Genomic DNA, 27,738 nt, shown 5'->3' on the forward strand with positions numbered 1-27,738 from the left:
ACACGTGAATCCAAATCTGTGTCCCAGATATTTGCTCTTGTTGAAAGCTCTTACATATTAGTCCAGTCCTCCCCAGGGTGCCATTACAGTTCAATACCCCTGCAGTGAGAACAAAATGAACCCGTGCCTCTGAGATGTCCAACCTGTTAAAAGGAGAAATGAGCAGACAAGAACACAACCTCTCTGTTGGGTCTGCTCTGAAAGAGCGTCCTATACGGCCACGGCTATTTGACTAATGGGGGAAAATAGGTGTATGTCACAGTTTTCCCTAAGCAAACACATTTGAATATTATGGATGACCTATAGAGGCAGGAATAATACAGACCCTGAAGGGTGTGAAAGGGCTCAGCTTGGGGATGGATGCCTAGAAGACCAACACCACCCAAGAAATTACAGTTACTTTGGTATTTCTGAAGTTCTTGACATTGTGTTACCAGACCATTCTTTGCAACAAAGAGAATGATTTGGAAAAGTTATACATACAGGTTGTGTTTACCTATTTGTAAGACTGTCCAAAGACAAAAGACAATCTGGCCCTTGACATGTCTTAAAGTTAGACCCAACTCTGTCCAAGCTTCAACTATGTGAGACATGGGCTTAAAATACTTAATGCAGAGGAGTTCATGGTCAACTCAGTGACTGCTAGGTACCCTGGTCATGTGGCTGCAAAACAAGCCTAAATCATCACCCCTCCACTGCTGTGCTGACAGTTGGTATGAGGTGTTTGTGCTGATTTACCATGTTTGGTTCTCACATGGTGCTGTGCGTTATGGCCAGACATTTCCACTTTGGTCTCATCTGTCCAAAGGAAATTATTCCAGAAGTCTTGTGATTTGGTTTAGATTCAACTTTGCACACCTAAGTCAAGTTGCTGTCTTCTTTTTAGAGAGATTATTTGTCAGTCCATCCAAACAGGCCATATTTGTTCAGTCGTTTTTTCTTATTGTGCTGTCATGAACTTTAACATTTAACATGCTAAATGAGGCCTGTAGAGTCTGAGATGTAGCTTTTGGGGTTTTTTGCAGTTTCTCGGGGGATTGATCTTGGGAAAATCTGCTGGGATGTCCACTCCTGGGAAGACTGGCAGCCCTCTTCATTTTTTTCAAGATAACTGCCAATCAAACACCAGATTATTTATTATGTTCTGATAAGCAAATCAGAACATAATAGAACTAACAGGGGGTGTAATTTCTTTTTACTATTACTGTATTTATGTATTTAATTCTTAGTGTTATAGCATTTTAAAGCAGTACCCCTATTTATGACTTGCACTGTACATAAAAATATCCTATCCTTTGGAGAGATGAGACTAATCTCAATATGTGAAGAAAAAGAAAAAGGAGGCTCAATAATAATTTTTTGCATGTTAAGAAATCCAGGTAAGGAAATCCCAGAAAGTTGATTCTAGTCATCAGGACAAAGCATTTTCACTGGCAGAAACATTTCATCATTCATCACTCTTTTCAGTCCTTGGAAGATTGCTAAATGCTACAACAATAGTCAAGTGCTGATGACCTCTGCCTTGCATGGGGCATGTTTGGTACAAAAAAACAAAAATAAAAGATCCATGTACAAAAATCAGCAATGACGAGAAAGTCAAACAGCAAGAAGGGAGTCAAACAGGAGCAAGAATTTGATGTTTTGTGTGATTACTCACTTCTTTGATGTTGCAAATTACAAACTCCTAGATTCATTCTGACAGCAAAGTACTTAACCAAGCACTGAAATCTGTAATAAAATCAGATTTACAAATGTCTAAATAATAATCATGTTTATTACCCACAATAGGCAAGAACTCACAAAAAAGAAAAATAAACTAGAAGACATATTCCTGGTTTCCCGGGAGAGTATGAGAAACAGCAGCAACACATTTATTGTCACACCCAGGGGTATATTTCTGCATGTGGTTTTAGATCACTCACTGACATTTTACTTCCATCATTACAATCCAGATTTGATGCCCGTCGTGCAGTACCTCGCCACACCACCTAAATCTCAACCCTCCCCATCTCCACGCTTCTGTCTCCAGTGTTGGGTAAACAAGGCGGAACCCTTGTCAGCGTGGCTAAGCTGGTGGCTCATGACAGAACGCTGAATGAGTGATTTAAGGTTTCAAGTGAGCAGCTTTCACAGTTAATTAACCTGCTGATGGCTGTGCATGTGTGGAGTGGAGCAAGGGATTCATGGGAGGAAGCCCTCTTCAGTTGCCTTGCCATTTCAAGTTAAGACAGCCGCGCACATTACTGTGACACTGGGCCTAAAGTCATCAAGTCGAGTGATCGCTCATTTGTTTCTGTGGTAGCTGCTTGTTCTGCAGGTTTAGCCTTGTCTTTTCTCTTCACCTTCAAAACATAAGACAAGGGATTAAACAGGAACATGGCTATCTTTCCACACCAAGCTTATAGGACATAAAGAGGAGACAAAATAAACAAAACGTACATTGTAAATATGATTTTCAGATGACTGCAAGTCTAGGGGGCTGTAATGATATACAGTCTATACAGTCTCATTCATTTTACTCTAAAGTCTGACAAAAAGGGCAAGAACAAATGCCAAGTTCCAACTCAATAATTATGAAAACCCTTAGCTACTCACTTAGGAAGCTTCCAGTAGGACACCAAAATACCAACAACTACATACTTCACTGCTTTAAATGTTCAGAAAGTTAACTGTAAAGCTGCATTTAAATATGACCCAATCATCCACTGTGGATTTCCAAAACATTTGCCATTCATTCTGTGAGGTCATGGACTAAATGTGTGCCTGATCTGGCCTGGGTCACTGCAGTTTGGGAAAAAAAATACTCACACTTTGAATGTGGAGCCTGAACACCCATCAGTGTTCTCACACCCACCCCAGGTTTCTTCAGAAACTTGATCTGTGGTGTGCTGAAAGCTGGGTCTTCACCTGTTAGCAGATCAACCACTAGTTTCTGGGGTCACTGTGTATTTTGCTCTGGTTTGCCACCCAGGCAGCATTGCATTTCAGTGGGAGGACAGTGTGTGTGATTCATGCCTTGATAATTACAGTGCATGTCCTCTTATTATTAGCAGCTGACTACCGGCATTCAAACAGATGCTATGTGCCCTAAGAAGGATTTGTGCTTTTCTGTTGATAGACTGTGACATGTGGACATGAGTTTATATTTTAATTGCATTTTGATGCAATACTTATAACGCTAATCTTGATTCCCAAAAGATAAATATAAATAAAATTTTTACCATTTTTCTAAAACAAATACCTCTAAGTGTAAATGGGCACTGCACTGACAATCTACATAAATGCTGTAATTGTCCCCCAAGATAAAGCTTTCGCATATTCATCTGTGCGGCAGTAATGCAAAATTTTACCTAATTTACATCATCCTTGAGGCAGTGCAGCAAAACAATTTCCAAGTGAGGGCAAAAGCTCTGATGAAACCAAATAAGAACATGTTCGTCATTATTGACTCTTAGCCTTTTTTAACTACTCTCCAAAGGACAATATAATTGTCTATATGTATATAGCTCTAGGTTGTATCAGATTGCGGTTTGATGAGTTCATGTGTGTAGTCTCAGTAAACTGTACAATCATGGATTGAAGGGTAATCAGAACAGCATTTCAAAACTAATTTCTCTATAATTGTATCCAATTATTTATGCTCTTTCTAATAAGTGCAGTGACTGACAAAATGAACAGGAGAGGATACGTTCCATTATTAATACTAACACATTGGCAAATAGATATATACAACTATGTAATTTGTCTCTTGTAATTATACATATTGGATCAACTTCAATGCACTATAAAAGTGTAGATTATTAGCTTCCCTGTGTAAAAGGCACTATATTTTAACAGGTTAAATGTTAAGTGAATTTTATATGTATACGTAGATACATTCATTTCTCAAAAATGGATATGGGAATGTGGAAAAGAAAGCCTCACTGCTGATCTATGGGACTCAATGATGCAGCTCTCTTCCAAGCCACTCTGAGATGCATTTAGGACATGCATGGAGAAAACAATGGCGAGTGTATTACCAGAAAAGATAAATCTATCTCATTAATCCCTTATTCTCCCAGCCTGGAAGACACATTTAAGAGAACATGCAGAAGCAGTTCTGTGTGCTAGGATCTCTCATGCAGATGGCAGAGAGGGGGAAAGGAAAGGAGGAGGGGCTATTGTGTCAATCTGTGCATCATTAGACAGTGCAGTGACGGCAAGAGGTAGAGCGGGATTACCAGGATGTGGCGTTCACAACAAAACAATCAGTGATGTCTTGTCAAAGAAAAGATGCTGTATTCCTTCTTCTATGAAGCAGTACATCCAAATTAAATGACTTTTTCAGCAAACTATCATTAAATATAAGCTCAGACATATTTATAATTGTATTCTTTTAATGAAGATTTTTAAGGTTGTAGCTATTTTTAGCATCTTTTCCTTTAAAATGTTTTAAGCCCTTGTTCTTCTTTCTCAAATTTCTGAAGATTTCAAATCACCACAATCAGTTCAAAGTTAGTATCAAATGGCCTTTGCACTGATTGTCCATACTTGGTAACATTTAAAAGCTAGTGGCAGTTGTGTCTCTGTTCTCAGTACAGGGACCTTCAGGGTAAAGAAGGTCTAAAGTCTAAAGTTCAACTATAGTATTTATTGATTGGGCTGAAATCGCCCCATCAATGGTCTTCTAGTCCACAATTCTGTTGTATCACACGGCTACATGTTCAAATTACCACCAGTAAATTCAATTGATTTCGGTCAAAAATGGCATTGATTTTTACCCATCTGAAATGACCAGGGAGTCCATAAAACAGATAAAGAGGTCATAACAATTTTACCAGCCTGTAGAATTCCACAGAAAGATTTAAGGGGTCATGAAAGCCTGATGGTTAAAAATGAAGCCTGCAAAAGGCCAACAAAATGTACCACGGATGCTGCATTACAAATAGCTCCATCTATGAAGCAGTCGATAGCTGAGAAACAAAATGTACTGTTGAGTTTATACGAGTCCAACTATAAAGTATTCTTTTAAGAAGAACATAGACCCATTTTGTCATGATTCGGCCGTGTGGCAGGCAGGATGAGGACCCAAATTGCAAACTCACAGACACGGGGGATAAACTCAAAATGCAGCTTTATTGCTGACAGGTGATAAACAATAACGATGATACAAAAGCAATGCAAAACTACACTAAACTGGGAAAAGCTAAAGTAACATATACCGGAAGACACGGGGAGAACCACACACGGCATGAGGGAGAACGCGACGCCGAACAGAGGGAGACGCAGACAGAAATACACAGAGGGTAAACGAGGAAAGTTTGAACACACGGGGAACACAGGTGACGCTGATAATCATAACGAGACAGGGCGGGGTGAACTGAACATGACATGTACAGGCGTGAGAGTCACAAAGTAAACAGGAAGTGCACAGAGGTTCAGACAGGAGGAGAGAGAGCACGGGGAAAACACAGACATAACGGGCTGGGGAAACATGGAATAAAACATAAGGAGAGACGAGGGCTCAGATACACAGAGGGGCACACAGGGGGTGAGAGTCACAACGGGAAAACACATAAGGAACAACGTAACAGATCAACCCAGGAAGCATGGCCTAAATAAAGAACAAAATACAAAAATACATGAAAACTAAGAATACTGGGCCCACATGGCCCAGGACCATGACACATTTATTTTACCTAACAGACTGAGGAAGAAGACAAATGAAAGTAGATGTAGCAGTGTAACAGTGGACAGACACGTGAAGTTTGCCACTGACCTTGGTGCCTTATAAGTGAGCAAGTTTTATTGATTCCTTCCTCATCCAACCACTTTGAGCATATTGTTAAGTTTTAGACTGACGGTGAATGTGTTTCACTTGCTTTCTGTAAACACACCAATGGGTCGACAACCAGGAGTGATTGTCTAGTTGACACAAAAAGAACTATTACTAATTTATGTCTCATCTTTCCCTAGACTGGACTAACAGCGGAGGATACCTTGTCTCAGGGCCAAGCTTGATTTCAGTGCTGTCAACTTTTTATTTTACCTGTCAGAATGGAAACGGACATACAAGGGTTTGTTTGCCCCTCTGACGTCTTTAGCCACATAGGCTGTGAGAGGAAATAGACAGAGAGCAGATTTTAAGGACCCCACACCTCTTAATGGTATGCTTCGTATGAGAGTGTGGGATTTGGAGGGCCAAGTAACTCTTCCTTGTCTTCTTCCTCCTGAGACATCATTTACTCTTATAAAGAAAAATGTGGAAGAAAAAGTGATCGGAGCTGTAGCTGGATATAAAAGTCTCAGTTCTCACAGTTCTCCACCTCAGGAAAGATGATGTTCAATACTGGGCTGGCAAACAGGGGGGAAAAAAACCTAAAGAAAATCATCCAACCTTCTAAATCAGTGAAACCAGATGTTTGGTGTTCTGGTTTTCCTTTAAATCTTCCGGATGCGACAGTTTAAAAGTATAATGTGTATTTGATCTCTAGTAATGTGTAAAATCTAATTCCGGAAGAAATTAGTTCAATGCAAAATCAAAACTGAATCAAATGATTACTGCCTAAACATTGCAGTTCCTTGCCGAGATGTAGGCCTCTGAAGGAAAACTTCCATGTGTTTCAGTGCTGATTTCAAAAGTCTAACCATTTCTCTAATGTATATGTTCGGCTAAGCCAAATCCACACAATGACATCAGATTATATGTCTCAAAACCATGAAAATAAATATGTCTTTCTGCAGCCTTGGCTTTGAGGTTTGTAAGGTTGGAGGGCTGCAATTTTTCAACATGCATGCAAGGTTTTGTCATTATTTCACTGATTTATCTGAAAATAGGGACTTTCTCTGTGTAAACCACTGAAGTATAAATGATATATTTGTAGAACATGGGGAAGACAGCTCAGCTAAACCATGAAGTGAGTTATGAAACAGAATTTAAATTTCAAGTTAAATAGACATCAGCAGATCAGCTGCACACTCACTCTTTGCATGTTTCTGATTGTGCAGCCACTGGTCGTAAAGTAATACTTTCTTCAGTGTTTTATTCTGTTTATTTGATATTTCTATTTAACATTTTAGAAAGAAGTGGTACAATTTGTACCCGATACTCCTCCACATAGTTAGTTAGTAAATGCAGTTTCACTGAAATATTTTTGTTATTTAAATAATGTGTTAAACTAGTGAGCAGTTGGCATTTATTTATATCCACCCGATTAATGCAAGTCCAATAATCCTTCCTCCTTGACCTCCTGTTTTGTTCTTAATATTCTCCTGACAGAATTATATGCATCTATAGCTGCTAAAGATTTTTTATATACTGTACAAGCAGCAACCTCTGGATCTTGAAAGAGCCAGACCCTCTATTATTATTAGTAACTTACAAACACTTCTATAGAAGTTTTCATGCAATTTTTATGGCTTGCAGTGTGGTTACATGTACTGACAGACCATCCAAGAAATTAATGAACATTTTATTTTGATGTAACTTATCACTACTTAGTAGGTATCTGGGTCTTTGTGATGCACTCATACAAAGCACTTTGCTAAGTAAGCTAGCAATGTGGCACTCGGCCACCTATGGTTAAGGCATTTCTGACTCTAAAAATATGAATAAAAACCTAAAACAGATGGTGATGAGCCAAACTGACACTTCAAAATGGGACTCTACACTCAAATGGGTCACTTTACAGCATTTGAATGGGTGTACATAACTGAACTTCTACTTGTTCTAAGTACGGTCTAAATTCCTGAACTCATGGAACTTTGCAATTCTTCAGAACATATGTGCATACTTTGGACCTGAGTGAATGCTCCTTGTCTGTAAAATATGCAGATGAATCAAATAAGGGTTGCCTGTGATGTGTCCAAGTAGAAATGAGTTCTGCCTGAGGGGTGGAGTCCATGTCTCTCCCTCTCTGTCAGATAGTAAGGAACCCAGCACCAGGGAACTTTAGAATGAGCCTTTGTTTTGGTCGACTCTCCTCCTCTAACTCTCCTGTCATCCTTTGATCATATCAGACTTCGTGCTCTCTTCCTTACTCTCTGTCTACCCTTATAGGTCTGATGTGAGAGATATATACATACAGGACTCTGCCAGGAGAGAGACAAAGGTATCCCACTCCCACCAGTCCTTTTCCCCCCACAGGGCAATTTCTGCTGTCACCTCCCAGCCCCTTCCCCTCAAGACCCTCACTCAGGTGACAGGAGGTATGAAAACACTCAAGTTTTTTCTCAGACACAAGAAGGCCTATATTAGTCTCCCTCCGTGCACCATCCGCGGCATCCTTCTAACTAAGACATGGGTCCACACCTGTGGATATTATGACACGCATCTGTCAAGTGAAGTCAAAACGTGCCAATCCCCTATCAAGATTGAACCATTTTAGGAATGAAGAAAATTTCTAGGGTTTTATTGTTGCATTAACAAGTCTTTAGCCCATTACCACTGACAGCTAAACCACCCAGGTGCTTGTCTTGTCATTGTTATTGGGAATTATTCAAAATATAAAGGGAAGGGCACATTTAAGCATGGCAGATCTGCTTGGGAAGTTGCAATTTTACATATCAAAGTTAACAATGGGTCATTATACCATCTGTTTGTCTTATTCCTCTGATTCATTTTAGGCATTGCATTGATTTTTGTATTTACTCTGGCTCTGCTCATACATCTCTCCCACTCTCGCGGTCCCCCAAGCTTGCCGTAATGCCTCGGCCCAAACACAGGAAGTGTCAGCCCCCTGCTATGCATTTGCTGCTGCTGCCCAGCTTTAAATGCCCCAGACTCTGTCAATAATATTGATGTAATCCACGGGCATTTTTGAGTGATCCTGCTGTCACAGAGACATAATGACAGGCAGTGGAGGCCTGATTGGATCTGCACTACAGCAAGGTTGGCCGGCGCACAGCCAGGCATTGATAAAGTGTCACAGACTTCAGTGCTTTGATTAGCCCTTCGACTAATGCCATGCTAAGCAGAAACATTACTCTGCCCCGCTAGCTATACAGCTAGAGGAGGGGAGGGCTGACTGAGGGAAAGGGAGAAAATATACTCTACAGGGAAATTAACCAATGCGGATGAAATGGTGTACCAAGGAAATTCTTGGATAAATTAACAACGCAATTACATTACATGACACACTGCAAGATGGATGAGGAAAACTTGGCTGGTATTATGTTCTGTTTTCCAAATTGCAATTTATTTGAGGGCTCTAATGGATGCCGTATTAAAACATCTTGGGCTGCGGTCAGATTTCATTGTGTGTCACCCAGATGTGATTGATGACCTTCTCTTCCACGCCCCTCGACCCCTCCCCACTCACCCACCCACCCACATCCTCTCTTGCAACCCTTTACTTCTCCCAAGTCCCCCCCTCACACACACACCCCACCCCTCCTCTCCTGCTGCATTCTGTGCTTTTTACTGGGAAGTTTGAACATTAGGAACATTTATATGGATCCAGGAGTATTCAATTGATTTTCTTATCGCTTAATTTCCTTGCTTGCTCCTGCAATCAGGCGATAAATTCTGAGCACACTGAGAGCCGAAGTCCTTCTCTCCCTCTCAAGCTCTCCCTTTCTCTTACCCGTAGTAAAATTCTATCAATAATGCCATTTTCCTGGAATCCCGACCTCTGATCATGTCCCTCTGATCTTCCTCTGGCTTTTCATGTGCCTTTGTTCCAGTTGCAATGATAGCTCCAGCTATTCTTAAAATGAAAATATAATCAAAAGTATTTTTATTGCTGTAGCAAATGCATTTGTGCGTAAAGGACATCTGGAAATCATCCACAGCTGCTTGCTCAGTTATGACAATATCATAGTGACTTTATTTTACCATCCATAATTACTCACAGGACAGTGAAAAACCACATGCTATCTGCTTTGAACTTGAAAAAACAGGGTTTGCCCAGATTGACCCAAACAATGTGAAGCAACCCAATCCTCGATTCACTTTTCCTCTTTCAGTATTCTACCTTTCTTGCTTACTTCGAAGTGATGCAAACCTTCCAGGGAGGGAAAGGTTAATAACATTCCGAATAAATCAGCATGCAGCACATCCCCTGGATGACATCAGTGAGTGTTCCTCCAACCCACAGGGCCATAAACAGCTTTGTTTTTTTTCCAGGTTTGTTTCAGATGTGAGAAAACGGATAAATAATGAATGAGCCGCACTGATGGGACACATATTTCACTTAGCGGAAATGGCTTTAATGCAGTCGGCCTGTATTACACTCCCAATCACTGGGAAGGAGGAGTGCTGCATGGGGGGAAAAAATGTGCAAACTAAATTCAAAGAGTGTTGAACTCAGGTTTGTCTACAATGCAAATGACCTAGTTTTTAACAAAACTCCTGAACCAGCTCTGCACCTGCTGTAGTCTATGAAAATAATTTGTTGCGTAGGGAGATCTGGCAGTGAAATTAGAGGTGGAGATTTTTTTAACCATAATTTGGAATGATCTGTTGCATTCTTGCCAGGTTGTCTCAGAATAAGAAAGACATGCAAATAGAACAGAAGGAAATTCAGATTTAGGAAAACCGTCTTAAAAATGACAGATTTTTCTTTGTTTAACTTCCCTGCCAGATCATTTCCCATATCACGGAAGAGAAAGACTGATATGTAATAGCATGTAAATTAAATGATTATTTTTACTCTTTGTCAGGGATATAATAAGAAACTACTTCATGTGCAGCCCCATGAATTTCCACTTTATGGGCTTTGATTTCTGGTATGCAAGACATCTGAGAGGTATCTACAGAATCTTATTCTAATTCACTATTTATTTACATATTCCCAGTTCTTTGTGTCTTGGGGAAATTCAGCATGACTTTCTCTTTTCCCAGGTCTCAATGGTTAAAAACAAAAGTAAGCCTGAAGTTTCTTTTGGCCATCACATAGCTTTTAGAGGGTTTGTCTAAACAAAGTTTGGGGTTTGTAAATAGCGAAGGTTATCTGGCCATCGAGGCTTCCAGATGGCGGCTGAGCCAGACCACCTGCTATGGAAATGCCTTTGCTGTGAGGGCCGTGTGGAAATATTCAGACCCCGGTTCTCTCTTTCTCCTTCTCCCTCCCATACACACACAGGCTAACATGATAGGAGCTAAGAAGGAGAAGCCCTTCAAACACAGCTCTAACTTCCCCTCTGTCTCTTTCCCTCTCCCCCATGTTGACCCCCCATCACTCTCCCCAGACTTTGCCCGCAGAACAAAACAGCTGGACAGGGAGGGCTTTCCTGCAGGTCCAGATCTATCACGTAAAAAAGATGACACATCTTTTGAAGAAACGGGGCAAAAGGGAGAAGAGGCGGTTGCGCGAGAGAAAACATAAACAAAGGTGTTTTCTTATGATGGTCGCCAGTGGCGCACAAAGAAAACTGGAAGAGGGCAAAAGAAAAATTGCTTACAATACAAACTCTTTGAATGACAGCCTAAAGCAGGAAGCCCGGACCGTGCTTTCAGAACTTGAATGCCGTAGAATGTGTTTTGTGTATATCTTATAGTTTCTCTACTTTGACTCGAGATCCAAGTGAGTGCGTTTTTATTCTTGCTTCTTTTATCATGTATTTTCAGTACTTTATATTACCACACTTTGTTTTACAGTTGAACATCTTCAGTGGACCAGCTAAAAAATATAAGTATGTTGTTTATCTGTGGTTCTCAGGAATAAAAGTCCACTAAAATATATCGAAAGCTTTTCTCTATGGTTTTAAGGAGAGAAACACTCACTGATACCATATCACCCAACTGTTTTGACACTTGACTTTGATCGACTGAGTTTCAGCAGTGTGGTTGAGCGCACACCCCCTTCTCCGCAATCCTTTAAGAGGTCATAAAAAGCACCACTGTACATCAAAACAACCAACGCACTCCATTCACATCATCCGACATGACACGTGAGATGACACTGACCACAACAATAGTTAAGCCTCTTTGATGGTAAAATGCCTTCGTGTTTATTTACATCAGGCCGCCTCTTTGCCCGACTGTCAGTTATGCGCAATGCTATGGGTTCTTTTGAAGTTATCGGGGGGCGATGGTACAATGTCCCACCCAGGGAGCGTGAAGAGAGGTGACCATATTGAGAGCACTTGTTGTTGGAGACACATGGGCAGAATAAGGCACAGAGTGTTTGACTGGGGAAAGTTTTTGACCTTAACAGCAGAAGAGGATGAGCATAAGGCTGTTGTTTTATGATCGGGTTGATGCAGAGGTATTTGGCACAGGCGTATTTCAACAACATGTTTGGGATAAGAACCATCCTTTGTCATAAAAACATGAGCTAATCCATGATCCTTTTGACCCTATAATTGATATGAAGTAGTGACAGGAACGTGCAGAAAATATGGAGAGAATATCCCCAGATGTGTGTTTATTGACAGCAATTTTCCTATAAACATAAAAGCAAAAGAACATCGTTACTCCTCGTGGACACCCACATAGACAAACATGCTTTTTGCATTGCTAACACTGCTATTGTCAGGCATCTACTTACTTGCCAACCTGCACTCTCCACACCGGCCCCCACGTTATCCCCACAATGTTAATTAAAGCTGAAAGGTTACAAAAGGTGGAAGCCAATAACAAGGCCACATATTACACTTAAGTTCCTTCTTTTCCTTGCACCCACTCAATAATTCATGCTATCACAGTGTCTACAAGGAAGTGAGGCTTCTCTTCCTTTGAGAAAGCCTCAGACAAGGATCATCTGTCCTCTGGACTCATTGTAAGTAAGAAAGTGTGGGCAACAATATATACCAAGCCAACCCCAGCCTCATAAATAAATATGGTGATTGTTAATGGGGTTTAAAATTACTCATCCTGCTACCCTGCAGACTACTAGTGTGACCACATACATGGCATACAAGCACATGGAGGCTACGTGGTCCTCCAGATAGAATGTCTGGCACCACTGATACCACATAATGGCCACTATGCCTCCATTTCCACCTCGTCCTTGTCATCTTTGTTATCTCTGCATCGTCTTCCTCACCCTTTCCCTTGTTTTCCACACCTTTTCTGTAGTTTCAAGGTGCTTGTTTGTCACCAGAGGATAGAACGATAGATTTTTTTTCCTCCACTGTTTGCCTGTATATAGAGCTGCTTTTCATTTTTATGTTGCAGAGTGTTTGCTGATTTCTATCAGCGTTTGAATGTCATTACACCTGCGGCCACCAGTGCTCATATTCTTGAGATGTCTTTTTCTTTATCTTCTTTCCAGATGTTTTTTTTTTCTCATTTGGAACATATGCATCAGGCACACTTATAGCCCCACTTGACTCATGTTTAAAATAAAAATAAAAATACTACTCACGCATGTAAAAAATACAGAAATGTTTTGTGTGTTGGATATTGTGCTTTTCATAAACATCCCACTCTTGCTATGATGTCTTTTTCCAGAAATGTTTTTATAATTAAAATATGATGCAGACACAGGCTTCAATTTCTACCCACTTGCACTTGAAAATATATTTTTCTTCTAATACTGAGAGAGCGCAGAACATGCTCTCTCTAATAGAAATGTAAACTGTCTGTGGTCCATGTTTATACTAGCATTGATAAACATCATGAATTCAGGCAGCATCTGGTCTTAAGGACAGTGTTTATTTTTCTACAGTTTAGGAAGGGTGATCTATTTTTTTCAGATTCCTTTAGTTCTTTTTTTTCTTCGTCTTCCTGCTGTTATTATTGTTGTCGATAATATAGCCGTAATCTATTTTTAATATCAACTCTTTTTTTTTTAAAGAATATGCAAGCATACGCTTCATTTTACTGAGGTGCAGACCATGTCTCTGCTCTTTTCTCCACCATAGTATGGTGTAGTGTTCTGTAGCGCTCCAGCTCGATTGCATGCCTGTATCTCCCCCTCCAGGACAACTTGCATTATGGTCCCATTCTCCCTGAACACTGAGGCTTGAGAAAGCAGCAGTTGGAGCACAACATCTCCTTCTCCATCTTCATCCTCAAATTCTGAAATCTGTCTTTCAAATCACCAGAGGGGGCAGGAAAAAAAAATCCTAAATGAAATATCAGCAGCCAATAGATGCTCTGTTCAGAGACAAAATAGTTTTAGGAGGGACTCGGGCATTTTGCCTGAATTCTGTTTTTCCCAACCCCATTCTCATCTGTGTTACCTACTCCCCAGCGCCAGCCTGAGCTGATAACAAGTGAGTGCACTCCCTAGAATGATGGATGGGCTTTAGCCATAGGCTTGTCAGGAGAGGGTGCAGGGCCATATGGAAGTGGCATATGGAAGCTCATAGTAGAGGATGGGGCAAAAGGAGGGGAGTGACAGAGATATACATTAAAGACACTGTTTTGCTCTTAAAAATGCAGGGTTCATCAGTTTAGCGGGGAATATCAGTCAGTGATGCTTCCTTCCGTGGAGGCAAACAAACACAACCAGATGCAAGAGTTTGTCCTTTTGTGATTCGAGCAAGTTTTCTCTTGCCAAAATAATTGTTTGGAGTTATGAACTGGGTTTGAAAATGTAAAAAATATTCTACAAGCAGGAAAAAGGACTATTATGAGGCCTTCTGCAGAACACATCTACTATTACGTTTTATTTTAATACTCAGTTTAATTCGATTAATTTGTTGTCAGCCCCATTTCATTTCAAGCTTACCTCAGAGGAATGCCAGCGCACAGGTTCTCTTGCACAGTCCTGTGAACAAGCATTAAATATGTCTTCAGATCAAGTCATGATCAGTCTATTTTTACCTTTTTTTTTTAAAAAAAAATCTTTGTCTATGTTGGTGTGTATGTGCACTATCAGCCGTGGAAATGTGTGTCTGTCTGTCTTTCTTAGTGCCCTGTGGAGTGTCTGTGGGCCCTGAGGAACTCTGTTTGATTGTTTAAAGCCCTTCTTAATTGGCGCTTTGTCTGCACGCTCCTAAATGAGGCGGGACACCCACGGTGGGGGTTCCCGTGGAGACCATGGGCCGTTTGACAGCCCCCACAGTGGGGCCTGTCCCACAACCCCTCAAACTGCCAGCTGCATGACAGCGGCCCATGCTGCACCACCCTGGCCAATTAAAACTCAGCTGTCAGGACCAGACACTATACCAACACTGGGTGACTGAGTGTGACTGTGAGATAGCAGAGAGAAAGTGTGTGTGTGTGTTCATGTGCTCATGCAATCATTAGCTGATGAATAAACCCTTTTCTCCTCAAGCCACTTGTGTGTTTTTGTTTGTATACAGGATGTGTGTATTTCAGTGTCCTAAGGTGTACATGACGCCCTCGTGTCCATGCATGCTCTTAAATAGCCACCCCTTGTAAGTGGGTTCAAGTTGTAAGTGTTTATGTACGTGTAGAAGAAGTGTTCTTTGCCAGTTAAACTGCTCAGCAGACAGGTCGTATTGGGTTACATGCAGACAGATTTGTAATTCAGAGTAATCACTTAGGACAAGGCCTTACACCATTTTATCTGGTCATGACTCTAGGCCAAAGTCAATACTCATAGTATAGTAATGAGAAGGGGCTAACTGAGCACATTTTATTAAAGCTCTGAGGAGTGAATCTGATGTCAACCTGTTTCCCAGTGAAAATATCCCATTCTCTTTCTTTCACACATTTTTTTTCTCTTTCAGTTCTAATTCTCCATCTACCTGCAGCATTACTTATTAGACCTTCTGCTCATAGGTGGTAGAAGTGCCTCAATTCCTCCCTTTTGTTGTCTAACAAACAAACACAAATGTCTTCCAAACAAGATAAGGAGAATTGTCAGAACTTGATAATATCTCACACAAAGTCCTCTCACAAATCCCAAACTATTGAACAAGCCACTGCAAAATGTCTAGTAAAAAAAGGCCTTGTATTTATGTTTAAGACATAAAATCGCTGAAAAACATGTATTATGTGAGGAGATTATTCTGGAATGACAGTGATGAGTTGAAAAGCCCTTTGGCGGGATTTGTAATCTGAGATTCCAGCATTGGGCATAGATTCAGTTTAATCCCTGCTGAAGGCAAAATACAGTTATTGGAAACTTCTCACCTCATCATAACCATTTTCAAGCATCACATAAAAGCTCACCTCACCAATATAAAATCCTCAGCATTTTTTTTAACAAAGGGGATCATCTTACCTTATGGTCTCCTTATTGAATTCTGTGCCTCTCTGTGGTAGATATGCTATATGTAGTGAACAATGTAACATTGTTGTGAAGGTGCACTAGCACTCTACCCTTTGGCTAGTCTGTGAAGGAGCATGATTTGATTGACAGACAGTTTCTGTGGGGGTAAGTAATAAAGTCAGAGTCAGAAACAGTACAGCAGCATAACTGCCTACCCCCTCCTGTGTGGCTGAACAGAAATACAAGATATTCTTTTTCAGTTTTCTCTGAAAGGTGAAAAATGCACTTTCTTGATAAAAAAAAAAAAGTTTTTAAAAAGTGATTGATACTTAAGCATAGGCAAAGCCGAGTAACATTTAAAGAGATCAGATTTCACAAGCTTCAGCCAAAAAAAAATAAAAAATGTGAAGTAAATGAGTAAAATCAAATCAATTATATTATCCACCTGCAAAAAAATGGACCTCTTTTGCTTGCTTCGTTAAAGATATCAACGTAGAAGTGCTCTACAATGTGGTACACTACTGGAGCACACATGGAAAAATTTTCAGACACACAGAGACACTCATCTTCTGTGTCCTGCATCTGGAAGTTGCTCCATGAAAAGTGGCTTCTTCCTGCTCTCACTGGAAACATTTTCCAACCAGTGAGGGCTTCTTCTGGGAGCTGGCCCACATCCAGGAACACTCAGATTCACAGCTGTCTTACAGCGTTTAAATGCAGCATATGGTACCAAAGTACCATTGTTTCACCACTAAAGACCCTGTTTTTTCATCATGGAAGAAAGGCCATTTAATGTCAGCTTCACTTGGAGAGAAGAAAGAAGTTTTGAAAATGCAAACTGGGCTGTGAGAAAGAGCGATGTCGTTTTTTTTCTCAGACCATCACTAATTTTGGCAGTGATGACATTTTGATTCTCAGTCTGTGAGTTTGTGAAACAACACCATCTGTGTGCTTTCCTCTAATTAGGGTAATAGCCGCAAATATTACTGCAACAGTTTCTCATGACAAGCTGTTACATGCCAATGTGTGAAGACTTTTCTGGGTTTGATAGGCACAAGTTAGCAATTACACTGATGTAACTGAACAGCAATGCACCATTTTAATAACGAACAGAAGATTCCATATTTATCTAATTTGGCATTGTTCCCGTGAAGTGGATCGCATCTGCAGAATTATAGTCTTTCTTTAACTTGCACATTTTCTATTTTTAATTTCTGCATTTTCAGTCTAAGGTTGCATAAGGTCAAATCTTGTCAAATGAAAAAAGATTTGCGTGTTTTCTAAAAACAATAAGACCTTTGTGCCGCATGGGATGGGAGCGTGACTGCAATTATCCAGCCTCACCTATCTGCAACACGCTTCACATTACCTCAAAAACAATATCATATTCATCATCAAAAGCTGACAAAACATTTCATTCTAGGACACGTAGTGCATCACATTATCTTCTCAATCTCCTTACTTCATTTTCTTCGGTACCATTTGAACCCCAAATCTGACATTAACAAATGGAAGTTAATTTGCCTCCCTCAGAACACGTTATAATCAGTCTAAAGGTTAATGTTTCTGCTAATTTATAAATGCAGGATTGCTGTCAGCATGAGGGGGAAATGGTTTTGAAAGGCCTGACATTGTAAATTAAGCCTGTCAGATCGTCTCTCTGCGCCGGCGGATCAGAAGATGCCACAGTCTATGATGTCAGACAGGCAGGCAAACAGCCTTGGGGGACAGACCTTGCTCCCTCACTTCCAAACACTGGGAATGCCTGGAATTATGTGGCTATGGAAAGGTATTTGGGTGCACATCCTGGTAGGTGGGTCTCACCTTCAGGGACTGTCCTTGATGGTCAAAAACCCAAATGATGGAGGTGGTTGATGAGATTTTAACTAATTCTGTGAGACTCACAGGAAGGATCATATGAATGAAGATGTCATGCTTTGTCAATATAATGTATTGTCAGAGCACAGCAGCCATACTCTCAGACCACGTGTCTGGGATTCAATTTGCATAGCTATCTTTTTCTTCATTCTAAACGCCAGAGAAAAAAAGCTCCATCTCTTGAGACTGAATTCTAGTTCTGTTGTATTTAGATATGGTCAATAACTCATCGCTATATCACACCTACTATTCATGAATCAGTGAAGGATCTATGTCAAGTTTTTAGCATAAAATAAAGATAGTGATGAACTAGATTGAGCACCAATAAAAACAATGCCCTTGCCAAGAAAATGGATAGCTGTAGTTTTGGAGTTATAGGGCATTAAAGGCTTGTGAGTCTTTCGTAGTTTCTCCTTTTCACATCCTTAAGCAAGATGCTGAACCCCAGACGTTCCCCGATATGTCATTTGGTATGTGAGTGTGTGAATGTGGTAGATGATACACTGTATGGACATGTGTGTGAATGGGTTAACAAACATACTATTGAATTGTGGTGCAAACCTATTGAAACTAGTTCCCATTTTGTAAGATAAAAGTACATTTTGTATCAACCAAGTCTTTAATCTAGTATGTCCTCGCTCTCATTTTTTTTGCTTAAACGTTGGATGGCAAAATCTTTCTTCCAAGTATTAGAACTGGCAAAGGCAAGTTCACATGAACTATCTTTCCTCTGGAACTGTTCCATTCATGCTAAGTGTTGTATAGCCTTGTGGGATGGAAAGAATTACAACCCTACAGTAAAGCCTAAAAGCCAATCAGACATTGGGGGGGTTATAGAACTATGGGAAAACAGCCAAGCTCTGACAAGCACCAATCTAGTCCTACCAGTGAGATGATGAGGCCAAGAAGTAAGATAAAGATTATGTCAAATGTGTGGTTGAATTCCACCCCCCATGTGAAATAAATAAGATCTGATCCGGGCAGATTTCTTCCTCAGTGGGAGGAAATGACAACTGACAGATTAGACATCTTCTACTGTAATCTGTATAAAGCTTTGAAATATAGGTTGGCTTAGGGCCAGACTCTTTCTCTCCTTCTGTCCTTCTGTGCAAGTCATCTAATCACAATCACACAAGCAAAATGACCAGAAGAATTAAAATGGCTAAGAGAGGCCTGAAACCAACTCTGAAACTTACTGATTCTTGCCCATCAAGCATCTGTAACAGTTACAAAAGTGAGTGTGTGTGTGTGTGTGTACTTATATTTCTAATGTTGAAGGGTCCAGGGAGAAAACCAATAATATGGAGCAACTCCTCTGTGAAGTCCAAATTCAAGGCCCCTCCACAATACATTTCCTTTTTAAACAAGTTCAAGAGTCTCCTGGACTCAAAAGTGTTCTTGTGCCTCCTGCAGTTTTCACTTGGTACACAAGATAGCAAGAACTGTAAATGTGTGAGTGAAGTGTGTGTTAATGTTTGCTCTTCAGTGCCCCCTGTGCAATGCCACACTTCTGAAAGTGTGTAATTACCATTTGGCAATGTCTTTGCTAGGACAGAAGAAACAAGGGTATTGTTGCTTCTTCTTTTTCTTTCAGATGGTCCCACTAGGCTCACCGCAGCAGATCATCTGCCTCCGTCTCACCTTATCCCTAGCAGACTTTGCATGTCTTTTTTGTGGTCTTCCTGTTTTCTTTCTGTATGATAGTGTAGCTTCATATGCAACATCCTTTGCCCAGCGAATACACTGTCCCTCCTCTGCACATGTCTAAACAATTTCAGATTTGTCTCTCGAACTTGCTCTACAAATTGCCCAGCCTGTGATGGCCCACTGATGTATTCGTTTCTAATCTCATTCATCCTTGTCACTCCTAACTGAAATCTTTAACATCTTCACTGTTATACCTTTCTTAATCTCATTCACATATATGTGATCTGTCTTGTCTCTACTGACTTTCATTCCTCTTTTCTCCAGTGCATGCCTCCACCTCTCCAGACTCTCTTCCACCGGCTTCCTACTCTCACTGCAGACTACAATGTCATCTGCAAACAACACAGTCCATGGAGAATCCTGTTTGACCTCATCTGACAACCTGTACATCACCACTGCAAAAAAGAAGGGGCTCACAGTCAATCCCTGATGTAATTCCACCCCTATCTTGAACCTGTCTCTCACTCCTGCCAGTATCTTGCTATCCTCATACATGTCCTGCACCACCCTACTGACTTCTTTATGCAGTACCAGTTCCTCTCTTGGCACTCTATCAGATGCTTTCTCTTGATCCACAAAAACAGAGTGCAACTCTTGACCTTGTCTATACTTCTCTATCTCCCAAAGCATGCATCACATCCATAATGCTCTTTCTCGGCATGAAGCCATACTGCTGCCTGCTGATCATCACGTCAGTTCTTAACTTAGCTTCAGCAACTCTTTCCCATAGCCTCATGATACGTCTTATATGTCTTCTCTGTAGTTACTAAAGCTTTGCACATCATCCTTATTTTTGAAAAAGTGGTACCAGTACACTCTTCCAAACATGGTAACACCAATGAATAAATTTAAAACCTTTTTCAAATAAAATTAAACTATGTACCAAAAATAAGCGTTCAGTTATACACATCTTTCAGCACAATAATGGAAATTCCTACAACTTTATTACTTAGTCTATAGATTGATAACTATCTTTTTTCATTAGCTGTGACTTTGAGAATGGTGATGGTCTTGCCAATGCAGTCAAAAGTAAATAATAGGGTCATCTATAATTCTGGCTAGGTGGTATGTGATAATTTTATTGAAGAATAAACAGGGAGTTAGCCTATGGCACTAAAGTGGAGTATTTTCTATCACCAACCATTTACATTACAGTGAATCAAACATTGAATTTTTATGTAAGAAGTAAGTGGTAGCTTGCCATGACTACAGAAAGTAAATTATGCATTACAGTATGAATCTTTAGAGCCTTTATTTGGTTTTTTTTGTTTTTGTTTGTTTTTAGCTTATTGGCAGATTAACATACTAAAAGCTGTTTGTTTAGTTGGCTGGCACTTTACATCAGTGGGTGACCAGGTGACCACAGGCCACATGGCCAGAGTGCAGCAGGCTGTGTTTGAGTCTGACCCAAAGCCCTTTGCTGCATGTCATCAACCGCTCTCTCTCTCGCTCGTTCTCTCTCTCCACACTTTCCTGTCTATCTTCACTGCTCCACTATCCAATAAAAGCAAAAGTCTTTCCCAAACTTTGCCAAGAGCTGCAGGATTCAAACGCAATTTCAAACTCCTCACTTAAGCATCGCTTTCTGAATCTTATTTTGGTTCCATTCAGAGATTCAGCTTTTTGCAGCTCATTCTCTGCACCGACTAGGTTGGTCCCATTGTCAGACTGAATCTGTGTGACTTGATCACTCCTACACACAAACCTCCACAAGGCTTTAATACAAGAGGCGATGTCTACAGAGTGAAACATTTCATTGTATGGTCCCACACGAAGCGTATGTAAAAATAACTCAATCTTTTTACTTGACTTCCTTTTTTCTACTCCAACATTGTTGGATAAGCTAACAAATAAAAAAATAAAAAAAATAAAAATACTGTTTATAAAATTAAATGATGTTTGTAATTCTAATTTCTTTGATCTTACCTGTATGGCATTTTAGTTTTTGTATTTTTGGGGCTTTTTTTTAACAAAGTGGGACCACCGAAAATTCTGGGTATCATAATGGTAAAAAAAAACAAAAAAACAAGTGTTTTTGTGTGTGTCCTCTACATTGCCATCATTGCTTTAACTTGTCATGATCCAGTGAAATGGTGTGTCACCTGAAAGCCTCACAACTCTGCACCAAATAAGCAGCACATGTGTGAGGCTGAGGACTGTAATATCTGGAAAAATGGGAATAACTTTTATTTTCTAGGAGAAAATACAGCTGATAGAAAACCTACACTGTTTATGATTCTACCGATAAAGTATCAGATTTCTTTATTTATTGCTAAGTAAAGAGGGGGCTGTCTTCAGTAGATTGTGTAGATTATTAATACATTTTCACCAAGTACAGAATGTCTTAGGAAATACGCATTAAGGTAAGCAGGTCGTTTTTCTATCTGAATTTTAAAGTAATTTGATTTATACATCTGATTCTCTTGCAGCACTGAAATCCCTCAAGACTAAAATGTGGGGGCAGAAGATTCTTTTGATGCTGCTCTTTGTGAATATTGCACAATTCCCCAGGGTTTCTATTGTCCATGTACCATACCGTATCTGTCCAGGCTCTACCTTCCCCACTCTTTTGCTCTCGTTCAGAGACAGATGAGAAGAAAAATGTGCAGGTGTGTTAAACTATTTTCTTTCTTTTTTTTCTTTTTTCTTTTGCTGTGTCATCTATTTTGTAGTTTTATTTTACATGAAAAAGAAGCACACTGAGAAATATGAAAGTAGTTTTGTTGGCAGTGTCATCCTTCCGTATATTGGTCAATAAGTCTTAATCGTTAGCTTCCAACTTTTTGTTTTGACAGTATATAATTTGGCATTCGTTCTTTACTGTCATCAGTGTAGTTTTTCTTTTTCTTTTTTCTGGAACCTGTACATGTCTTTGAGTTGACATTCAATGCTCTCTATGCCCCAGAGCTGTGATGACCCCATGCTGAGGCTCCCAGGCCCCACCAGAAGGGCCTGAAGTGCTTCGCCAGGGTGACTTATAGCTGCTCTGATGAGAGACACATTCATTTACACTGACACTCACATACACTCTCATGGAGACTCAGAAACAATGCAGAGGAAGTGAATCAGGCTCATGGATACAGATGCGTGCATAAATGTTTTCTTGTTGGCAATTCATTAATTTTTTGTAGACAGATATGATACCCTTTGTGAACCAGTGCAACTAAATTAAAATATATTTAACTAGTTTTGTTAGCGTGACACATTTTGAACATAAAAAAACATGTGGCAGATTTCAAATGCAATCATCAGAACCTTAAAAAAAAATGCAATAGGTACATAGCAGCAAACTCAAGTACTAATGGCATACTCCCTTAATAAATCACTCTCTGCACAATAGCAAGCACACACACCTGCGTACACACACCTGGCCACCCGTTTACTCACTCTATTCTTGCTGCTCCAAAGCCCCACCCAGTGTAGAACAAGAAGTGCATGACGGTGCTCTCTTGGACATGAGGATTTAATAGGTGACCCTGGGCTGCATGCTGGGTCCCCCGCTGCCTGGGCTCATCCAGCCGTAAAATGAGGCACAGGCAGGACCCGGCTGGTAATGAGAACTGGCATTTTGCTCAGGATAACCTCGGGAAAATCGCTTCTATAAATACCTTCTATAAATAAAAGTGTACCTTGGCCCAAGACTGCGTAAGGGGCTTTCTCTGAAAAGGTCATTTATTGCCCTGGCTCTGGCACAACTCACCATGCTCTTGTTTTCCTCCTCACTAATACCTCTGTGTCTGTCTCGTGGTCCCTGCATCTTTTTTTTTCTTTTTCTTTTATAAGGTCTTTGTGTTTTAACTCTAAAGAATATGGCACTTTATTATTCATGTCATGTGACTTTTGGTGAGTGATTGTAAAACAATCACTTCAAGACAAATATAAAGCTCATAGAATTTGCTAAAGCATGTTGTGTAGGAACAGGTTTTAGTTAGAGTCACTAACCCTGTGTTAATTACCCCCCCGAAGGCTTGTGTGTGTCTCTGTGTGTGTCGACACCATGGCCATGTCTCATTCATCAGTGCCACATCTAATCTGTTAGCCTGACTATAGCCGCTGTGTTCTGTTATACACATCAGGTTTTAAATGTGTGTCAGATTCCTCCAAATGCGAGTGTTGTGCTTTTAAGTATGAATCTTTTACTAATATAATCAGGCAGGAAGAATGTGAGGGCTAAAGCCCTCTAGAGGCCAAAGTAGTCAACTAAAGCAAACAAAGGAGCCAGCTTATGTTGTCATAGAAAATGGATGAATGGGTTAGAAAATAAAAGCTTCAGTGTTTTGGTAGCTAATTAATATGCGCTTCACCAATAGATAAAAAGTTCGTTAGATTTTGTCAGGGTGACAACCGCGTTACCTAAACACTAATGAAAGTGCTGTCTGTTTTTAGAATCTGACAAGCTGATGTTTTGTTTTTTAAAAGAAGTAATCTAGGTGGTTTATACAGACAGGGACAACAGCTATTTAAGCACAGGTGAGAGTAAAAGTGGCACCATGCATAAATAATCTGACATATTACATTAAAGTCTTTTCATTTGATTCATATATCCTCCCTCATTCTCCTGCTTTCATGACACAGAAGGAGCCAGGGACCCTCTCTGCAGGCCAGGTCACTACTTAAACTTCGCTTAGCCCTCGTTTTCTGCCTGTGGGTAACTTAAACTGATTAGCCTCGACCCCACTTGGAATGGCTGACCTCCCAGTGCATCCAGTACCACTTATTGATCAATATTTATATTGATCCCAGCCCCCTATGCTGATCAAGGGTGGATGTTTCCATTGATTTGACCAGATTAGGGAAGACAAAAGGTTGCCAAATCAGTTTAGATGCAACCTGTCAATGGTATATGACAGCAAGTTGCACAGGGATTTCCAGCCTGGATTAGATTTGATGAGTGTTAACTGTGGAATTGATATAGCTGTAGGACTCTACCGATCGGTAGCTAATCAAGTAACATAGTATGTTAATGCCGTCACGCTTGGCCTTTGAATAGATGAGGTTTTACGCACTGATTTGACTCACTAAACCCAGTGATGGATCAAATTTTTAAAAATTCTGCTTTTCAATTTTTAAAGTTTGTACTGGAAGATAACCAGTGGAGGTAAATATTTATTTATAGGTGTTTCATATACATAATATGAATTTTAAAAGAGTCCCCATGCTGAAAAGTGTTCACATACACAGTTACAGGACAGGTTAGTTCAAGGTTCAAGGTTCTTTATTTGTCACATGCATAGTTATACAAGTATAACACACAGTGAAATGTAGCCTGACACGCTCCTCGACATGTGCAAAAATTTGGGGGGGGGGGGGGGGGGTTAGAGGAAGAACATTATATATATATATATATATATATATATATATATATATATATATATATATATATATAGTATATACATTGGGTGAATGTGCAGTAGTAGCAGCAAGCAGGTGAATTCTGTACTTTAATATGAATAGACATCTGACTATTTTACAGGATAGACAATATAAACATATTTAAAATTAAAGGAATTTGAAATGTACATTGTGCCTTGGTTTAGTGTCTGGAAGAGAGTCCTGTCTCAGTCAATTATAGATGATGTGAGAGGGCGGGTGTGTGTGTTTAGGGCCCGGATGGCTTGGGGATAGAAGCTCCTCTTGAGTCTCTCTGTCCTTGCCCGGAAGATGCGGAACCTTCTACCAGATTGCAGAAGTTGGAACAGTTTGTTGCCAGGATGGGACGGGTCCTTCAGTATCTGCGCTGCTCTAGTCCGGCATCTCCTGGTGTAGGTGTCCTGAAGCGGGGGGGAGAGCAATCCTGCAGCAGCGTTCTGCTGTACGGATCACTCTCTGGAGAGCTTTTTGGTCCTTCACACAGCTGTTCCCAAACCACGATGTCATGTTCTGTGTGAGGATGCTCTCCACAGCGCCTGTATAGAAAATCCTGAGGATCTTTGGAGAGACCCTGAACTTCCTCAGTTGTCGTAGGTGATACAGGCGCTGCCTAGCCTTTTTGGTCTGGACCTGAATGTGGGCAGCCCATGTCAGGTCTGAGGAGATGTGGACAATGTAGTAATTATAGTTTCACAATTTCTTTAGTTAGCAATCATTTTGGAATTAAAATATTAGTTTCTGTTTGTGTTCCTTGAAATAACCACTATTTAAGGGCATTGCTAAAAATAAAAATAGTAATAATTAGAAGTTATTTTGATATTCAAGTACAGGAAAGAAAACCTCTGTTTCCATTTTGCAATAGGCATTTCCTGGGTCTATCACAGTAATAATACCTAAATACTTATATATGCTGAGCAGTTTTTTTCTCAGAAAGATTCAAAATAACCATATAATTAGTGTGGATTAGTCTTCATTTAACAATACTTAAGTCAACTTAAAATAGATGAAAAGCTATCAAAGCAAACTCAAGGGGTTATGCTACAAAAGAGGATGAACAATATATAAATATGCCTTTAAAATACCCCCCAAAATTAACCAAAAACCTGCATATAGAGCAGTGGCCCTAATACGGAACCCTGAGGCACACCTTCATATACATGATCAAAGGGGAAGAAAACAGAGCAAAGTGGATACACTGTTCTAGTTAACAGGTAATTTGAAAAATCAGTATTGTGTGGTCTGGCCACCAAAATGAAATGGGCAGCTGTGTCAAATCCTCTGAATAAATGAAGAAATAAAAAACACAGGATGTGAAATGTGACATAAGTGTCTAATAATTGAGGTTAGATTTTGCCCTTAGTTTACTGTGATAGGCTGGTAACCGGTCCAGATGTAACTTGCATTTTTACCCCACCTCTATGACAGCTAGAATAGACTTCATCCCCCATGCAACCCTGAATTGAATAAGAGGTCCAATTGGTTGATATGTAATGTGTCAAAATCCACATCTAATAGCAAATAAAGTTACCAATTTATATAAATTTGGATTATTACTTTTTATGCTTTTTGTGTTGTCTTCCCACAGACTGAAATATTGTATCCTGAAGAAAACATAGACAATATTTGTTCTTCACCACAGGAAGACAGCAGAGAACATAAGCAGTTTTGCCCCAGCAGACAACATACTCACATATGCATTCACATACTGTGCGTGCTTTTGTTGTGCATGCACACCGAATCTTTTAGTAAGCCAAGGGAATACTTGCTTCCATCCCCTATTAAATATTGATGTTCTGCGTGGGACAAAATGAGTGAATAAGTCATGAAACACTGACAACACCACACTCAATGAAACAAAAAGCATGTGGACATTCGCAATGTGTGATGTGTGAATGTTACCGCAGAGAAAAGAGAGGAGAGAGAGATACAGCAAGAGAAAAAGAGAAAGGGTTTCCATTGTAACATCAGTGGTGGTCTAAATAAAAAATGAAAAATAAAATGAAAATGAAAACTATTTAGGATAAAGATTGGAACATTATATTTAGGGATTTGTTCATTTTGCTTGAATAAAGATGGTTTATCCATACCTTTGCCTTGGCAAGCTATATGTATGATTTGGCAGCTTCTTGCTAGACAAACAATCCCTGGTGGATCTCTTCTCTTTGAGTTGAGTTGAGCTAAACGACAGTAATTGAAAGATCATGGTTCATTGGCTGACATTGGCTCTAACAGGTGTAGAAATGGCTACTTCTTTTCCCCTGTCCCTGGTGAGCCCATTTTGCAGACATCACTTTTTTGGGGTCAGTGAGTTGATCCCAAAAATATGTCCTGCCAGAACCTTGCCATTTATCTGTGGGGGTACTCTGTGTCGAGCTCAGCATGGCTAATTCTCTCTGGGACTCCCCTCTGCTATGGAAGACAGACTTTACTGGCAAACTTACATATTATCGCCACAGTCCCCTTGTTCTGCCAGTGGAGAGCTCTCTGAATGGTCAGAGATGGTAAGTTAGGCAAAGATGATTAGGTCTTCATGTTAACTACAGGCATAACTTCACAAAGATAGTAATTAATTAAAGAAGCTGCCTAGAATCACACATTTCATTTGTATCAGGTCATTTATGAGCACTGAAATCCAGTTTTCATCCACTGGATGTTTCAGGAGTGTGCCATAATGTTTTGGCAACTTTGCACTTGCCCCCCCCCCCCCACCCCGCCCTAACAATTTCCAATT

At 40.1% G+C, this 27,738-nt stretch overlaps 1 long non-coding RNA gene across 7 annotated transcripts in view; it reads left to right on the forward strand.

The window, feature by feature from the left end:
• The window catches only part of LOC309695669, an 80,700-nt gene that overhangs the window by 43,597 nt on the left and 9,365 nt on the right, over positions 1-27,738 (forward strand). Inside the window, exon 4 of one of the 7 annotated variants that reach the window (XR_014273200.1) lies at positions 19,902-20,532. The exons of 2 other annotated variants lie outside the window; for them this stretch is intronic. This is a non-coding gene — a long non-coding RNA (uncharacterized lncRNA). Of the gene's footprint in view, positions 1-5,955; positions 6,510-8,038; positions 8,148-14,783; positions 14,804-19,524; positions 19,875-19,901; positions 20,533-27,738 lie in introns of those variants that run through there. 4 more of the 7 variants (XR_014273201.1, XR_014273202.1, XR_014273203.1 and 1 more) reach the window with 4 other exon arrangements.

Source organism: Aulonocara stuartgranti (assembly GCF_965226115.1).
Source record: "Aulonocara stuartgranti genome assembly, chromosome: 19".
Lineage (NCBI taxonomy): Eukaryota > Metazoa > Chordata > Actinopteri > Cichliformes > Cichlidae > Aulonocara > Aulonocara stuartgranti.